Raw genomic sequence first — 15,010 nt, 5'->3', positions numbered from 1 at the left:
GGTGCATTAAAAGAACTTACTGGAGCACCTCGATTAATCTGATGTGCGGACTGGGCTGGACGGCTACCCGAGCCCCCACCATAATGATTTACACTCATATAGTAGAATCCAATGAATCCCCCAGAACCTCGAGACGTCTTGGTTTCCTTAGTTTCCTTTTTACCAACCCGAACACGTTCTAATATCTTGGCAATTTCTACCACTAGCGAAAATGAAGTATCAACTTGTAACTCCCAAGTCATACAAAATTTTTACGATCATATGTGAGTCCATTAATGAGTCTGTGGACTCGCTCTCTGGCTGTAGGAAGCAAAGTAGGAATATGATGGGCTAACTTATTGAACCTGATGGCATATTCTGACACCGTCACGGTGACCTGATGTAACCGTTCAAACCCTATGCGCCACGCATTACGGAGAGTCTGGGAAACAAACTCTTCGATTCTTCTTTGGGGTAACCATTACCCCTATTTATACCGAACAATCACAAAAGTAGAGCTCCACACAGATAAATCTTGGCACGGACCACATAGTCCAGAATCTCGTCAACCAAACTTCCTCTGAAGCACTCCAAAATCCGCAACTGTGACGTCCACAGTGAGTAGACCTTCTATAAATTTAAAGTAGTGTCTCTAACTCCTTTGGTAATGAAGTATAGGATTATTAAGTAGGTAGACGTACCACAAGTCCCAACCTTATCCTCTACAAAATCTCAGGCCTTAAACATATGTAAATTTGGGAAACTTTCAGTACCACATATATATATTTCACACCGAAACTGATATAACACATGACCCTACAATCCATCCATTGATAGTGGACTACCCCACTCGGCGAGAAGTTATAGGTCACAACATCCGATGATCCATAATATTAACCCTCCCAGCTCGTATAAATCAACCAGATGCCAATATGCGTTGCATCCCCACATGATTCACTGGGTGATCTCTCAATACGTCTGCATCTTCAGTCGGAACCACACATGGAGGCAATGTTAGAGTATCTCTGGCTCCGTCGTAGTCCATCCGCGACATCACGAACCGTCGATACACAACTGATACCGAGTGCGCAATGTCATACACGAGTATATGCAAAGGAATATGAGATATATATTTCAAGATAAATCAATGTTGCACAATAAGGATTGAAAGAAGTGAACATTTTCCTAACAGTTCCATTGCCTCCAAAAGTTAAGAACAGACGTCTCCGTATAAATCCGCGAGACTCTACTAAACCTGTTTGTGACTCACGACACCTATGAACCTAGAGCTCTGATACCAACTTATCATGACCCAATTTTTCCTCCGTTTGGTATCGTGATGGAACCCAGTATTAGGGACTAGATAATCCTAACATTAATTGAAACAACAACATTATTTAAATAACATCTAACAAGTTAAATAGAAATCTCTTAAAATTTCCAAAACCGGTAGTACAAGTCATAAGCTCTACGGAGTTTGCTAAAATTTTCTAAATACAACTGTTTGAAATAAAGTAAACAGTATTAATACAAATCAGAAGGTGACTCTGAATGCAGCAGCAGGTTTACCTTGAGTCTCCACAGTAATAGTCCGCACACCTAGCTAATGATCAACTGACTTCGAAATACTTGAATCTACACAAAAATGTGCAGAAGTGTAGAATGAGCACACCACAGCGGTGCCCAATAAGTATCAAGAGTAACCTCAGTGGAGTAGTGACGAGGTACAATCAAGACACTCACTAGTCAAATAACCTGTGACATACTAAAAATAATCGAGAATAAATAGCAGTGATATAAATAGTAAGGCAACAAGAACACCACAATTTTTACTCTGACAAATAAGAAAGAACACAAGTACAACCAATTAAACAAGTCTTTCACATATAATCTCTTCAAATAAATACCCTCCAAATATATTTTTTCAAATAATTATCCTTCGAATATAAAACTCTTTCAAATAAATATCTTTAAAAATATAATTCTTCAATTTAAAAGTCACTCTGTGACACCTCATTATAGGAACCATGTGTCGGTGGTAAATTAAAAGAACTTACTGGAGCACTCCGAGTATTCTAAAATTGTTTCTATGACCCCGCTGATAATGAAATATAGAATTATTAAGGAGGCGGGAATACCGCAAGTCCCAGCATCATCCCATACAAATCTCAGCTCTTAATCATATACAAGTTTCGAAAAACCTTTCAATACCACATAAATACATCTCAGGCCAAAACTGATATAAGGCATGACCCCTCAATCTGATCATTCATAGTGTACTCCCTTCACTTGGCGTGAAGCCATAGGACACAGACCGATGATCCACAATACTAACCTTCACCACTCGTACGACACCAATCATAAGACACCTCAAGCCATTTATTTGGCGGATGTCATCCTCGTGACAGTTAAACTCGCTTCCTCCAGTGCCTTGATGTAATGACCCAACCGGTCATTTTAAGCATTTATGCGCCTTTAAACTATTTGAAGTCTTGAATAGCTTCCTACTAGGATTATGACTTGTGTGAATTGTTGGTTTTGGTTTAAGGGTATTTCGGAGTTAGCTTGGAAGAATAAATTTTATGTTGGAAGCTTAAGTTGAAATAGCTGACCGGATGTTGACTTATATGTAAACGACCCCGGAATAGAGTTTTAATGTTTCTAACAACTCTGTATGGTGATTTTGGACTTAGGAGCATGTCCGGAAAATTATTTGGAGGTCCGTAGTGGAATTAGTCTTGAAATGGCGAACATTGAATTTTTGGGAAGTTTGACCGAGGGGTTGACTTTTTGATATCGGGTTCGGAATCCAGTTTTAAAAATTTTCATAGCTCCTTTATGTCATTTATGACTTGTGTGTAAAATTTGAGGTCAATCGGAATTGATTTGATAGGTTTCGGCAACGAATGTAGAAGTTGAAAATTCTTAAATTCCTTAAGCTTGAATTGGGGTATGATTCATGGTTTTAGCGTTGTTTGATATGATTTCAGGTTTCGACTAAGTCTGTATGATCTTATAGGACTTGTTTGTATGATTTGACAGCTCCCGAGGGGCTTGGGTGTATTTATTTTTGGATCATTGGTTGATAGACTAGTAAGGTTAAATAAATTTAGGACTTTGACCATGGTCAATATCGGGTTAAGATGACCTCTTTTTAGTGTTTTGAGTGCGCGAGCAGATCCGTAGCGTGTTTTATGATTGAAATTTATATATGGTTTTTGTCTGGGAGGTTTCGGTGAGTTTCAGATAGTTAACGGATCAAAATTTGGACTTAAACAGCTGCTGGATATTTTTGTTGCTGGAAAGATCAAGGCCATGAAAATTCGAGGTCATGAAAAATCAAGATCATGAAAAACCGAGGTAAGGAAAAATCGAGGCTAGAGAAAATCGATATCATAAAAATCGAGGTCATAAAAACTAAAGACTGAATGCCGAAGGCCGAGGACCGAAGGCCGAGGACCGAAGACTGAAGACCGAAGACCGAAAACCGAAGACCGAAAGCCGAGGACCGAAGGCCGAAGGCCGAAGACCTTCGGCCGAAGACCGAAGGCCGAGGACCTGGACATAACTGTGAGTTATAAAGCAGGGGACTTCATCCCATTTTCCATTTTTGTCAAATTGGAGCTTTGGGAGAGGCGATTTTTGGAGTGTAATTTCGTATTATTATGGAAAATTAGCATTTTCTTATGGAATTAATTCCAATAATTTTTATTGACTTAATCGAATTATTTATGTCTGGATTCGAGGCATTTGGAGGCCAATTCAAGAGGAAAAGGCATACCGGAGTAAAGAATTACACGGTTTGAGGTAAGTAACACTTCTAAACTTGGTTCTGAGGGTATGAATCCGCGAATTCGGTATGACATAAATTGTCTGGAGATGACACTCACGATAGGTGACGAGCATGTGGACGTGCACCATATAAATTGTGTCTTGAATAAATCATGTGCAGTTGTAAGATTAATGAATCATGTTATTATCTGAACATTCTCTACGTGTTAGAGAAATTGAGTTGAGGCTCCTATTAAAGATCTTGTTTAGGCTACGTGCCAATATTTTGGAACCCATGCGGTCTTGTTGCTGTTGAATTAATTATTCAAAAATATACATTTCACACTCAGTAATAATTGTCCATTGTAAGGATATTTATGGGATTGAGTTGTGCAACACATCAGACCATAATGTCTTTAAACATCATTATTATATGGATCGGGGCTGCCCGCCTGCAGCAGGCCTTATAGGCTTTACTATTTTATGGATCGGGGTTGCCCGCCTGCAGCAGGCCTTATAGGCTTTGTTATTATACGGATCGAGACTGCCCCCTACAGTAGGCCATATTGTCTTTGTATTATGCTTGGGCTGAAGGAGCCCCTACGGAGTCTATACACACCCCCAATGAGTGTAGATGATTATGTATATTCGGGATGGATTTCCCAGGGTATGGACTTGCCTTACTTATTTGTGGAATGAGTTTACCTGGATATGGATCTTTTATGTATTATTTATATTTGGGGATAAATTATCCCAGGGCTGGATTTGCCTTATACGGTATTGGGTGACTGAGTGTCAGTTGATGTGTATTATCATATGGGTTGGAACACCCTTGGGTTGGATTGGCCATAAACAGTACCGAGTGACCGGATAATTTGTGACCAGTATTTACATGAGGTCTTTTTACTGAGATGTCATATTCTTCATATCATGCAGTATTGATCTATTTCACTTGTATTTAGTTTAACTGTTAATTTGAAAGCATGTCTACGCTTTGTACCATTATTTATACTGGACTGTACCTGTGGAGCTCGTCATTGATTTTAGCCCAGAGGTTAATCTTGTTACTTATTGAGTTATTTGTACTCATACTACACTCTGCACCTCGTGTGCAGATCCAGGTGCTCCCGGATACGGCAGCTGCTAGATTTCGAAGTTAATTTTGTTGGGAGCTATCAAGGTAGCTGCTTGACGTCCATAGACTCGATTCCTTTCTTGTTTAATTATTGTATTGTTCTATATTTTCAGACATTGATTTTATCCGTCAGACTATGTATTCATATTAGATGCTCATGTACTCAGTGACACCGGGTTTTGGGAGTGTTATATTCGAAATTGTGAGTTACTTCCGCTGACTTTAATCATTAGGTTTTCAAACAAACATAAAAGATATGGTGGTTTATTGAGATTGTTGGCTTGCTTAGTATTGAGATAGGCGCCATCACGACAGGTGAGATTTTGGGTCGTGACAAGTTGGTATTATAGCTCTAGGTTACATAGGTCTCACGAGTCATGAGCAGGTATAGTAGAGTCTTGCATATCAGTACGGAGACATTTGTACTTATCTTTGAGACTTTGCAGAACCCTTAGGAAAATTTTACTTTCTTGTATTCTATCGTGCGGAATTGATTCAGCTTGAAACATAACTCTTTGAATTCCTTCCATGCATTTCGTACGCGCATATGAGCGCTCGGTATCAGCTGTGCATTGCCGACTTGTGATTCTATGAACGAGGTTCAAGATGTGTATTCTGTGTTTTGGTGATGGCCCAGTCTGGAGGACTTGAGACTAGGTTTAGACCGCAGCTTAGGCTCAGTAGCTTTAGTTATAACCTGTATATTTGGACTCATATGTCCGGTAATGTCCCTACGAGTGGAATTTGTGGCTCGATGAGCGGTGGAATGGCTTTGTGATGAGTATGATGCAGCTGCGATATGTGTTAAGACGATTTGAATGTGACGAGAAGTGTTTCCTTGAAATGTAAAGGAAGGCCATTGGGTGATTTATTTTTGTTTTGATGTGACGTACAATCTCGAGTGTGAATGTTTTGAAAGATCTTTCATGTTGTTAAATTTTGGGGCAAATTAAATTCTCATGTCTGGTTAATGAGTTTGGACTCAGAAAGATTAAGTGATTTCATCATAATTGTGGCTGCGAAAGGGTATAACAAGATGCCAATTTGAGACTAAGCAGGTGGGTTATCTCCTGCGGAATAATCTATGTAGGTGTGTTGCTTATGATGTGATTAGAGGGTTTCTTTTCTGCCAGCGGGGCATATGTGTTGAGACTTAAATTTGAATCTGGTTGAGAAAGTTGACTTGAGTATTAAGAGAATGAATGCGAGATTAGCAGATGATTGAGGTAGTTTATGGTTTGTTTTTTTGGAGCTTGAGAAGAATTTTCGTTGAACTGACTGCGGTATTAAGGTAGTAATAAAGTATGGGTATTGTGAGCTATCAAGTGATTTAATCTATGGCTTTGAGCCAAGTCGGGGAGCCTGTTATTGATAATTCAATTCATGGTTATGTGTCAAATTTTTATTTTGGTCTGAAGTATACTTGGGAATTAGTGATGACTTGCAGAGGTGGAGTTCGAGAATGAATCGAGTAAGGAAATTTCTTGATATGGGTTATATTGCGCTTTATGAGTTAGAAAATCGTGGGATGAGTGAGTTGTTACTTGTGAATGATGTAGTATGCATGAAGTATGAATTTAATAGGTGGTATTAAAGTAGAGTTACTTCTTTGAGTGTTGTTGTGCTAATGAGGCACATGTCTTTTGGCCCATTTGGGCAGTGTAATATGGATTTTAACAAAGGGGGTGACTCTTGAGAAAGTTCTAATGGATTCGAGATTAATATGTAACAATTGAGAATTTTTGGCGGATTTGTTTATGGCTAAAATCTAAGATTTAAGTTTGATGGTGTCGAGACTTGTGGCATTTTTATATATCATTATGGATTTTATATTTCGGTATTAGGAAGGTGATTGAAATGGCCTTAGACTCAAATAAGGTATTTTCAGAGTGGGTGTTTCCGTTGTGGTATTTATAGGGGTAGTTATGGTGTGGTGAGACTCTACAAATGTTTTGGTGGCAATATTCTTGCGTTTTGGTGACCTACGTGGTTTGGTCGAATTAGAGGAATTTAGTTCTACTAGCTTAGTTATGTGCAGATGGATTTCAAAGTGTTCTGGATGGTTTCTACCATGGTTTGAACCGGATATTTTATACTGATATGTGTAACGTGTTGTGTATTGTGATTCCTCCTAGAAGGAAGCAAGAGGAAGGTTTCTAACTAACCGGGTATGTAATTTGCTGGTGACTCAGAGTTGATAATGGGATTCTTATACTTGTCACATGATAGCATAATAGATATATTGTGATGTGCAGGATTAGGATTTACATGTACAAGGTGGCAGTTCAGTCTTGAAAAGAAGGTAACAAATGTTGGACATCATGGTCAGTTTAAGATGTTTCGATGAATGTTATAAATATAAGGTAGTTCTTGAGAAGGGTGTTCATTTCAAAAGGCTCATTGTGTTTTGACTTTCGGATGTCATCGGTATTGCGATACTTACCTAGTTAATAGACTACTGATATACGAGTTATTTATATGTGGCACAGAGGAATTATGGAAATATTCCTAGTGGGATGATCGTACATGAAGGATGTGATAGCCATGCGAGTGCTGGAGTTGTGATCAGTTACGATGGTTCATGTGTACTTATTTGATTGCTCATGTATGATATGCTTGGATTAGAGGCCTGTGACCATACCAGGCGGATTATAATATTAACACGTGAGTTGTCCGTGCGGATCCATGTACTGATATTTTTGGCACATGAGTTGTCCGTGTGGGTCCAGATATTTATATTATTGGCACGTGAGTTGTCCGTGTGGGTCCAGATATTATACTATAGCACGTGAGTTGTCCGTGAGAGTGATGTTAATGTGAGCTCTAGAAGAGCTGGTTAATGTTATTAAATTTGTGTGTCTTGGTTCTACTATACATAATGACCTTACAGCATTACAGTTGTAGTGGTGCTTGTTGAACTTGCAATATGGTTCTCTTCCTTGAGACATCTCCCATATATGGGTACACGAATTCCATAGTGGTGGGTGGAGTTATATTGACGTGGCGTGTATGTGGGATAGTTGCGTTTAATAATATAAGGTCATTGGACCTAGAATAAGTACTATCAGGCTTGATTATGGTATATTTGAAAGGATTATGGTTTTGGTTGGGCCGAGAGAGCTCCATGGCTAGTTGATCTGATGAGTGGTTATGAGCTTTTGATTGTTTCTATCATTATTGGCAGTGTACGAATGTTTTGGAATGAGGCCGTTTTGAGCATTTACGCTCCTTTCAACTATTTGAAATCTTGAATAACTTCCTACGAGGTATTACGAGTTGTGTGAATTGTCGGTTTTGGTTTTAAGGTATTTCGGAGTTAGGTTGGAAGAATAAATTTCATATTGGAAGCTTAAGTTGAAATATTTGACTGGATGTTGACTTATGTGTAAACTACCCCGGAATAGAGTTATGATGATTCCAATAGCTCCGTATGGTAATTTTGGACTTATGAGCATGTCCGAAATATTATTTGGAGGTCCGTAATGGAATTAGGCTTGAAATGACGAAAGTTGAATTTATGAAAAGTTTGACCGGGGGGTTGATTTTTTGATATCGGGTATGGGATAAAGTTTTGAAAATTTCTATAGCTCAGTTATGTTATTTATGACTTGTGTACAAAATTTGAGATCAATCTGAATTGATTTGATAGGTTTCGGCATCGAATGTAGAAGTTGAAAATTCTTAAGTTCCTTAAGTTTGAATTGGGGTATGATTCATGGTTTTAGCATTGTTTGATATGATTTGAGGTTTCGACTAAGTTCGTATGATGTTATAGTACTTGTTGGTATGATTTGACGGGCCCCGAGGGGCTTGGGTGTATTTGTTTTTGGATCATTGGTTGAGAGACTAGTAAGACTAAGAAATTTGGGAGTTTGACCATGGTCAATATCAGCTCAAGATGACCTCTTTTCAGTGTTTTGAGTGCGCGAGCAGGTCCATAGAGTGTTTTATGATTGAAATTCATATATGATTTGTGTCCGGGAGGTTTCAGGTGTGTTTCGGATGGTTAACAGATCAAAATTTGGACTTAAACAGCTGCTGGAAAAAACGAGGCCATGAAAAACCGAGGTCATTAAAAATCGAGGTCATGAAAAATCGAGGTCAGGAAAAATTGAGGTCATAAAAACCGAGGACCGAAGGCCGAAGACTGAAGGACGAGCACCGAAGGCCGAGGACCGGAGACCGAAGGCCGAGGACCTAGACAGAACTGTGAGTTAAAAAGCAGGGGACTTCGTCCCTTTTTCCATTTTTGTCAAATTGGAGCTCTGGGAGAGGCGAATTTTGGGAGTTTTTCAGAAAAGATATCGGGGTAAGTGTTCTTAACTCAATTATGGTTAGATTAACCGAATCCATCATTTGTTTTCAGCATTTAATTAGTGTTTTGAGATTGAAATTTGGAAAAATTTTAGAAATCTCATAGAAACGAATTTTTGAGATTTCGTTGTCGATTCAGAGTCGGATTTGAGTGAAACTGGTATGGTTGAACTCGTAATTGAATGGGTTGTCGGATTTTGTGAGTTTGTCCGGATTCCAAGACGTGGCTCCACGGGCAAGTTTTGGAGTGTAACTTTGGATTTTTATGGAAAATTAGCATTTTCTTATGGAATTAATTCCAATAAATTTTATGGATTTAATCGAATTATTTATGGCTAGATTCGAGGCGTTTGGAGGCCAATCCAAGAGGAAAAGGCATACCGGAGTAAAGAATTACACGGTTTGAGGTAAGTAACACTTCTAAACTTGGTTCTGGGGGGCATGAATCCCCCAATTCGGTATGATATAATGTCACGACCAAAAATACCACCATAAGCATCGTGATGGCACTTAGTCTCTAAGACTAAGTAAGCCGATTATAATTACAATTCAAGCCAATTTATTTTGTTAAATATAAACCAATATCGGTAATAATTACAAATATAACAACCTCCCAAGATTGGTAATACTGAGTCACGAACTCTAACTGAATACATGTAATTATCTCATGGATCGAATATATAATAATGTTCGAATAAGAGTTGGCAATACAATAAAATAGAAAGACTCCAAGGGACTGCGATGACCAAGCAGCTCTACCTTGAATCCTTGTGAACAATACACTAACTCTACTCGAGTCCGATATCTCCAATACCTGGCTCTGCACAAAAATATGCAGAAGTGTAGTATGAGTACACCACGGTCAGTTCCCAGTAAGTATCAAGACTAACCTCAGTGGAGTAGTGACGAGGTACAGTCGAGACACTCACTAGTCTAATAACTTGTGCAATATAGTATACAAAAATAATAGGAAATAAATAACAATGATGTCAACAATAATCAACCACTGATATACACATCGGGGTGACAAGAACACCATAAATATTGCGCAACAAATAATGAATAGAAGTACAATCAATTAATAAAGTCCTTCCAATATAAATCTTTCGCCTATATGTTTTTCAAATAGAAATCTTCATGATATAATACTTTCAAATAAATCTCTTTCAAATAAATCTCTTTCAAATCACTTTCAAATATAATTCCTTCAAATAAATATCTTTCAAATATTCTTTCAAATAAATCTTTTTTCGAATAAAAGTCACCATGTGACACAGCATTTTAAAATCATAAAATACGGGTCTCAGCCCACTTTCATATTTCCACGGCACCTAATGCCAATTTCTCTATCAAAACTGCACGTACAAGTCACGTGCCAAATATCATCATCATTTAACCACAGCACCTCGTGCCCACATTTCATATCACAACTGCCAAGAAAATTCACGTGCCAATATCATCATTATTTACTCATGGCACCTCGTTCACATATTTCATTTCACAACTGCACGGATATTTCATTTCACAATGGTCGCAAAATTCGGTGCCCAGAACTGGGCTATTCTGGTCCATTCTGCGACCAGCTTACGGTCGCATAACCACTTATGCGATCGCCTAATGGTCGTAGAATTGGTCGCAGAATCGCATTCTGCCAACCTTTGGTAATCTGATCATAACTTCATGTAGGGATGTCCAAATGACGAACGGTTTGAAGCTTTAGCAACTAGACTCAAAGATATTGCATTTGATAGGTAATACATCATATAAAACTTCGCATCATGAGAGTTATGCTCATTTGAAGTTAAGTCTTGTACAAACTCACTTGAAACTTTAGTCTATTATGAAATTTTCAACTTCTATATTCGATGCCGAAACCTATCGAATAAAGTCCGATTGACCTGAAATTTTGCACACAAGTCATAAATGGCATAACGGACCTATTCCAATTTCCATAAATGGATTCCGACCGCGTTATCAAAAATTCAACTTTCGATCAAACTTTTCAAAATTCGTCTATTTTCCAATTTTTGCCAAAATGTGGCGAATTGTCCTACGGACTTCCAAATCCAAATCCGTACATACGCCTAAGTCCGAAATCACCATACGAAGCTACTAACATCACCAAAATTCCATTCCGGTGTCGTTTGCTCAAAAGTCAACTCTTCGGTCAACTCTTTCCATTTAAGCTTCTAAATAAGAATTGTTCTTTCAATTTATTTCTGAATCTTCCGAAAATCAAACTCGACCACACCCGCGTGTCATAATACATATTACGAAGCTGCTCGAGACCTTAAGTCACTGAACGGGGCGTTAATTCTTAAAACGACAAGTCTGTTCGTTGCATTCTCCACCTCTTAAACATACGTTCGTCCTCGAATGTGCCAAGAACCTTTCTGAGGACAATAAATTACTGAGTGTATTCTTACACACATACTCGTGGGTGATTCTACGTTCTGTAATTTAACATGGGTCTGACAACACCATCTCAGTTGAGATTATTTCTTTTATCCATACTTATAAACTTTAAAACCAATTTCTTACACTCCAAACATTTTAAAAATTCCTGATTTTCACATCAACGCACAGTATTTGTCTCAGCTAGCTATAGCAACTCGTGCCTACGCACACATCAACTTTCTTGATAGTGTTGAAGTACTTCAAACAATTTCCGGGGTGTTACATTCTCCCCCACTTAGGATCATTCGCCCTTGAATGAGAAGTAGAGCCCGCCCTCAAACACATAACATAACTTATCTCTTCTTTCGCACGTCTCAATCCCCCAAATTTTACTAACTCCCAAATATTTTCAGATATTTCGGCAGAGTCTTCCCTGTAAATGGAGCATATCCACCTGCCAGAGTAACACCAAAACACTCCTAACAACACATCCACAACCCGATAAAGGACCACAATGTATATATCAATAACACTAATCTCAGCATTACAAGCACCGCATTATCATAATGATATCAGGACATGAATCACATCATATTTATGCCCATCACCACATCTTTGGTCTTAATAGTTGTTCATAATCGATTACAACATCCCCAATTAACCAGAACCTCATTTTGAATTTTCACAACACTGACGGCAAAATATGAGGTATGAAGACCTCATAACTATTTACCCGAATTAACGAGTCACATTTAACACCACCTGGGCACCCACCTTATAGGCTAAAACTCAATGTTTACAGCACGAATATGGCTAAATTTGCACAGAAAAATATACAAGAATTATCAAATAAGCCGAACAGGCATGACTCTATGTTTATACTATAGTAATAATTTAATTTCATAAAGGGAGAATTTAAACTCATAAAAATTTTCACCACTAGGACCTCGTCCCTTATATAACGTCCACCGCGGCTTGTAGCCCGGTTTAAATATTTCATATCATATAAAAATGCGAGGATCTCATCCTCAACTCCGAATCACAAGTATTTTGCATATTGTGCCAACTGAAATGTTCAATTTCCTATCTTTCTTCTTTTCAATAAATTCCATAAACAATTTTCACAACACATAATGAACCCTCATACCAATAGGGCATATAATTCATAAAATTGAGACCAATTATTCCAAAATCACATCAAAACCCACTATAGAGAGTAATAGAAAGTCATATTTGGACTCATAACCCACAATAATGTACAAAACAAAAATGATACACACGGGCTAACACCATAAAATTTCCCAAAAGGGATAAACACGGGAGTGGAGTACAAATTCACTAATCCACCATATCTAAGGAGCATGAAAGGAGTTCTCACATCGACAATCAGAATCGAATCAAAATAAGAATGGTGTTCCTTTTATTATAAATTAAATCATACTTGTAACTACACTATCTGGTGTATCGGCCTCATCCAATTCATAGCAATTATATCAACGGGTCGGGCCTCCACCTCTTAGGCGCCCTCTACCCGCCTGTGCTCCACCCCTAACTGGCTATGCACAAGGAGTATTAATTGGAATAAAGCTTGTATCCTGAGTGTTTTGATGGAATCCACCCCTCCCAAGTCTGGGACAATTTATCTTGATGTGTCTAGTATCACCACACTCATAACAACCCCTCTACGGCTTCGTCTACTCACACTGAGTTTGTGACGGATAACAGGAATAACCATTATAGTAACCCCGTGCCGGTGGTGCATTAAAAGAACTTACTGGAACACCCCGAGTATTCTGAAATTATTTCCATGACCCCGTTGATACTGAAATGTAGAATTATTAAGGACGCAAGAATACCGCAAGTCCCAGCATCATCCCATACAAATCTCTGCTCTGAATCATATACAAGTTTCGGAGAACCTTTCAATACCACATAAATACATCTCAGGCCAAAACTGATATAACACATTACCCCGCAATCTGATCGGTGATAGTGGACTCCCTCACTTGGCGAGAAGCCACAAGACACATTCCGATGATCCACAATACTAACCTTCATCGCTCGTAGGACACTGGTCATAAGACACCTCAAGCCATTTATTTGGCGCATGTCATCCTCGTGACAGTTAAACTCGCTTCCTCCAGTGCCTTGGCTGCGTATGTACCCTTTGCTAAATAGAAATCCCATACAAACTACATAGTCTCTAATACCACCAACTATTTCAGATCTACATCCACCTTGTGACCCTACCACAATTGTGATGATTAGGCAATTAATTAAACCTTCTTAATGTCATACTTATCAATCAGATGTCAGAAACTGTTGCACCCCAATGTGCACAATTGAATGATCTATCAATACTTTCGCATCCTCGATCTGGATGACACGTTGAGCAACCCTGGCTCCCTTATAACCCCTCTGTAGTATCACGAACTGTTGGCGCATAGTTGATACCGAATGCACAATTTCATACACGAGTGGATGCAAAAAAACATAAGATATATGCTTCAAACTGAATAAATGCCACAGGATGAGGAATGAAAGAAGTGAAAACATTTTCCTACTAGTCTGTAGCCTCTCGAAGATAAGTACAAACGTCTCCGTACCGATCCACAAGACTCTACTAAACTCATTCGTGACTCGTAGATCCTATGAACCTAGAGCTCTGATACCAACTTGCCACGACCCAAAATCCCACCACAGGCGTCGTGATGGCACTTAGTCTCTAAGACTAAGTAAGCCGATTATAATTACAATTCAAGCCAATTTGTTTTTATATATAAACCAACAGCGGAAATAATTATAAATATAACAACCTCCCAAGACTGGTAATACTGAGTCACGAACTCTAACTGGATACATGTAATAATCTCAAGGATCGAATATACAATAATGTTCGAATAAGAGTTGGCAATACAATAAAATAGAAAGACTCCAAGGGACTGTGACGACCAAGTAGCTCTACCTTGAATACTTGCGATCAACACACTAACTCTGCTCGAGTCCGATATCTCCAATACCTGGCTCTGCACAAAAATGTGCAGAAGTGTAGTATGAGTACACCACGGTCGGTTCCCAGTAAGTATCAAGACTAACCTCAGTGGAGTAGTGACGAGGTACAGTCGAGACACTCACTAGTCTAATAACTTGTGCAATATAGTATACAAAAATAATAGAAAATAAATAACAATGATGTCAACAATAATCAACCAGTGATATACACATCAGGGTGACAAGAACACCATAAATATTGCGCAACAAATAATGAATACAAGTACAATCAATTAATCAAGTCCTTCCAATATAAATCTTTCGCCTATATATTTTTCAAATAGAAATAATTAATATATAATACTTTCAAAAAAATCTCTTTCAAATCTCTTTCAAATATAATTCCTTCAAATAAATATCTTT

Source organism: Nicotiana tomentosiformis, chromosome 1 (assembly GCF_000390325.3).
Source record: "Nicotiana tomentosiformis chromosome 1, ASM39032v3, whole genome shotgun sequence".
NCBI classification, from domain to species: Eukaryota; Viridiplantae; Streptophyta; class Magnoliopsida; order Solanales; family Solanaceae; genus Nicotiana; species Nicotiana tomentosiformis.
Note: the sequence above shows the minus strand (reverse complement) of the source record.